At 40.0% G+C, this 4,284-nt stretch overlaps 1 protein-coding gene across 1 annotated transcript in view; it reads left to right on the top strand.

The window, feature by feature from the left end:
- Window positions 1-4,284, top strand: part of LIMA1 (LIM domain and actin binding 1) — a 105,533-nt gene that overhangs the window by 9,631 nt on the left and 91,618 nt on the right. The gene's annotated exons all lie outside the window — the stretch shown is intronic.

Below are 4,284 nucleotides of genomic sequence, written 5' to 3'. Positions count from 1 at the left end.
AAGTCTCACTTTGTCACCCTTGGTAGAGTGCTGTGGCATCACAGCTCACAGCAACCTCAAACTCTTGGGCTTAAGCGATTCTCTTGCCTCAGCCTCCCAGTAGCTGGGACTACAGGCACCGGCCACAATGCTTGGCTATTTTCTTTGTTGTTGTTATTGTTGTCCTTATTGTTTAGCAGGCCCTGGCTGGGTTTGAGCCCACCAACCCTAGTGCATGTGGCTAGCACCCTAACCACTGAGCTACAGGCGCCAAGCCTATAGGATCTTTTTATTTGAGATTTCATCCATTGCTTTTATATTTAGAAGGCATTCACTATCTAAAGGTAGGTTAAATATTTACTTTCATTTCCTTCGAATTTTTTCATTTTAAAAATTTTTTCATGGTTTATTTTTTATATTTTATTCTTTAATTTGTCTTGAATTTGCTTTGGAATACCAAATCAATATGTTTAGTGCCTTCACACATCTTCTGAGCTCCAAATCTATATTTCCAACTACCTGTTAGGCTGTGTGGCTAGTTGCTATGCATCGTGTGTCTGCAGTCATGCATCTGCACCTAGTTTCACAAAGGAAAAAGCTCAAGGTTGTCTTTTAACACTTAAATCCTTCTTCCACCTCAGTCAGTCAGCAAGTTGGGTTGATTCTGTCCCAACAGTGATGAAGGGCTCTTTAACTTGTCTTCTAATCCAGATCTTCTTTTGCCAGAGTTCTTGAGCAATCCTTTGAATTGGCTTCAATTTTTTTCATTCAGTCCAGAGTTGTCATAAAAAAAAACAGAGCACTGATTTTTAAAGTATGATTCTTTCAATTGTCTGGATCAGAATCACCTGAGTGTTTATTAAAAGGGTCGATTCTCTGCCAGGCAAGGTGGCTTATGCCTGTAATCCTAGTACTGTGGGAGGTAAAGGCAGGTGGAGTGCCTGAGCTCAAGAGTTAGACCAGCCTGAACTAGAGCTAAAACCTTGTCTCTAAAAATATCTAGGCATTGTGACCGGCAACTGTAGTCCCAGCTACTTGGGAGGCTGAGGCAAGAGAATCACTTAAGCCCAAGAGTTTGAGGTTGCTGTGAGCTGTGACACTATAAGCACTCTACCGAGGGTGACAAAGTAAGACTCTATCTCAAAAGAAAAAAAAAAAGAAAGAAAGAAAGACCAATAAAAAAAATATAAAAAAGGTAGATTCTCGGGTGGTGCCTGTGGCTCAAAAGGGTAGGGCACCAGCCCCGTGGGCCCGAGGTGGTGGGTTCAAACTCAGCCCTGGCCAAGAACTGCAAAAAAAAAAAAAAAAAAAAAGGTAGATTCTCAGTTTCCAACTAGGCTTGCAAATTACTATATCTGAGGGGCAGGCCTGGGAATCTGAAATTTTGACAAGTATCTCAAGAGAGTCACGTATAGATTTAAGAATACACACTAGTATCCAAGGAAATTAAGTTTAAAATTCTGTCTGTGTCCTTCAAGACTCCCACACCCTTACCCTGACGGCCTATTTCTCCAGTCTTATCTCCCACAACACTACCCACCCACCTGGCACTGTGGCCAGTTAATAATTCATTGCTTCCTGGACCCACCCTGTTCTTTCCTGCCTCTGTGCCTTTGCTCATACAGTTCCCATAGCCCCATGCTCCTCCCTCCTCCCACACTCCTATTGAAATCTTTTTCCTTAAGAGCCCAAATCAAATACTACCTTTTTACTTTTAATTTTAAAAACTTTTAAAATTTCTGCTATCTGAATCAGTGACTTCTTCCCCTGTCTTTACTTAGCACTTTCTTTTTCTTCATTTCTTGCTTTAATATATTGTTAATGATTTATGATTTATGAATTATTGCTTCCTTGTTAGATTATAAACTTTGTAAGTATAAGAACTTGCCTTTCCTTTTCATTTTGTAGCTCTATGTATATAGTAAACAATTACTATGTGCATTCTATTCATATAGTATGTGGAATATATCTGATCTTGCAAACACACTATTATATAATAATGTTTAGCTTTTTAGCACACCGAGAATAAAATTAAAATCCACTACCATTGTTTCTAAGTCCTTATTTAATCTGGCTGACATTCATCTCTATTGTCTCATACTGTTATCTCATATTTCTAACTCATTCCTTAGCCATCTTATTCCTGCCTCAGGGCCTTTGTATTTGCTATTTCCTCTGCCTGGAAAATCCCCCTATTTCTGCTTTCTGGTTGCCTGTATCTTCCCATCATTCAGGTTTCAGCTCAGATGTTACTTAAAGACACCTACTCTGACCAGCTGCCCCCTTTCCTTTACTGCCACTCCAGTTACTCTTTTTGTATTCCATTCACAGTGCTAATCGGTCTTTAATTGTCCTGCTTCCCCAGTAGAATGGAAATTTCATGAGAGCACAGACCTTGTCTGTCATTGTTAACATTGTATCTTTAGCATTTATACTCCTAACACATGGTAAATGTTCAGTAAATATCTGTTGAATGAATAAATAAGTCTTAAAGATAGACTCTTCATTTTAACAAGTCTTGTTTTGATTTGCAATCTAAAGTGTTGTTGGTATTTTTTTTAATGGACATCAGCTGAGATAGTTTCATCCAGGTTCACATCAGGTAGCAGTCTCTAAGGATTTCTGAAGGTAGCAGGACAAAGGTTTGGATAATGTGATAACCAGGATTCAGTTCCATCTGAGTGCAGGCTTTCCAATGTGTTACCAGGATCTAGGCCTCTATTTTACTACTACTGTAGCCATCTACTTAAAGTGTTGTTACTGCTGGATGATACTAGTATATCAACTCTTATTACCTTTTTTTTTTTTTTTGAGACAAAGTCTTACTTTGTCACGCTCAGTAGAGTGCTGTGCTGTCATAGCTCACAGCAACCTCAAACTCTTGGGCTCAAGCGCTTCTCTTGCCTCAGCCTCCTGAGTAGATGGGACTACAGGCACTTGCCACAATGCCTGACTATTTTTAGAGATGAGGTCTTGCTCTTGCTCAGGCTGGTCTTGAACCTGTGAGCTCAGGCAATCCACCCGCCTTGGCCTCCCAGAGTGCTAGGATTACAGATGTGAGCCACCTTGCTCAGCCTCTCATTACATTTTTAAGAGCAACTATAGCAAAACTAGAATGCAACTGGCTAGAATCCTCAAGCAACCAGAAGTTTTCTTCTGCTATCATTGTCTAAGAAAAAAAATAAGCTATGTAGAATCTTTAAGGAAAGATGAAATGATTTTCATTATGTATACTACATCCTCTGAAATAAGACAGTGCTCTGATTAGAAAGATTTCCAGTAACTATTTTATTTTTTTTTTGTTTCTATATTTTTTTGAGATAGAGTCTCACTTTGTTGCCCTCAGTAGAGTGCTATGGTGTTATAGCTCACAGCAACCTCAAATCTGGGCTCAAGTGATCCTCTTGCCTCAGCCTCCTAAGTAGCTAGGACTCTGGGTGCCCACCACAACACCTGGCTGTTTTTGTTTTTTTTTTCTTTTTGAGACAGAGTTTCACTATGTCACCCTCGGTAGAGTAGCATGGTGTCACAGCTCATAGCAATCTCAAACTCTTGCCCTCAAGCAATTCTCTTGCCTGGGCCTCCCAAGTAGCTGGGACTACAGGTGCCCACCACAATGCCCAGCTATTTTTTTGTTATAGCTGTGTGTCATTGTTGTTTGGCAGGCCCTGGCTGGGTTCCAGCTCGGCAGCCCTGGTGTATGTGGCTGGTACCCTAGCTGCTGGCTACAGTTGCTGAGCCACCTGGCTTTTTTATTTATTTATTTTTTTTTTCAGTTTTTGGCTGGGGCTGGGTTTGAACCTGCCACCTCCAGCATATGGGGCCGGCACCCTACTCCTTTGAGCTATAGGCGCCATCCCCAGCTATTTTTTTTAAAGATGGAGTCTCACTCTTGCTCAGGCTGTTCTCAAACTCCTGAGCTCAAGCAATTTACCTGCCTTGGCCTCCTAGAATGCTAAGGTTACAGGTGTAAGACACCCCACAATAGCTTTAAATAAGTGGTTTCTTATTAACATTTAGTTGAATCAGACATTATAGCTAATTAGTTCTGATTTCTTATTTCTGTTCATTGGCTAATTCTATTTTTTTTCTTAATGTGGGCCTGAAATTTTCTTTAAAACAATGCTTCTTATAGCACCTTATAGTTCCAAAGCACTTTTGCTTTTATCCTGTCATTTAATCCTCATATCCATACTGTGTAAATTAATATGTTATTGAGATGAAGAAATTGAGACCCAAAGAAGTTGATTGACTTTCCTTTGCCAACTAAAAGGCCAGTGCCTGGTAAATGCCTTTTTTTTTTTT

This window comes from Otolemur garnettii, unplaced genomic scaffold (genome assembly GCF_000181295.1).
Source record: "Otolemur garnettii isolate 467f Iridium unplaced genomic scaffold, OtoGar3 scaffold00043, whole genome shotgun sequence".
Lineage (NCBI taxonomy): Eukaryota > Metazoa > Chordata > Mammalia > Primates > Galagidae > Otolemur > Otolemur garnettii.
The sequence above is the reverse complement of the archived record's forward strand: the minus strand, read 5'-3'. Positions and strand labels throughout refer to the sequence as shown.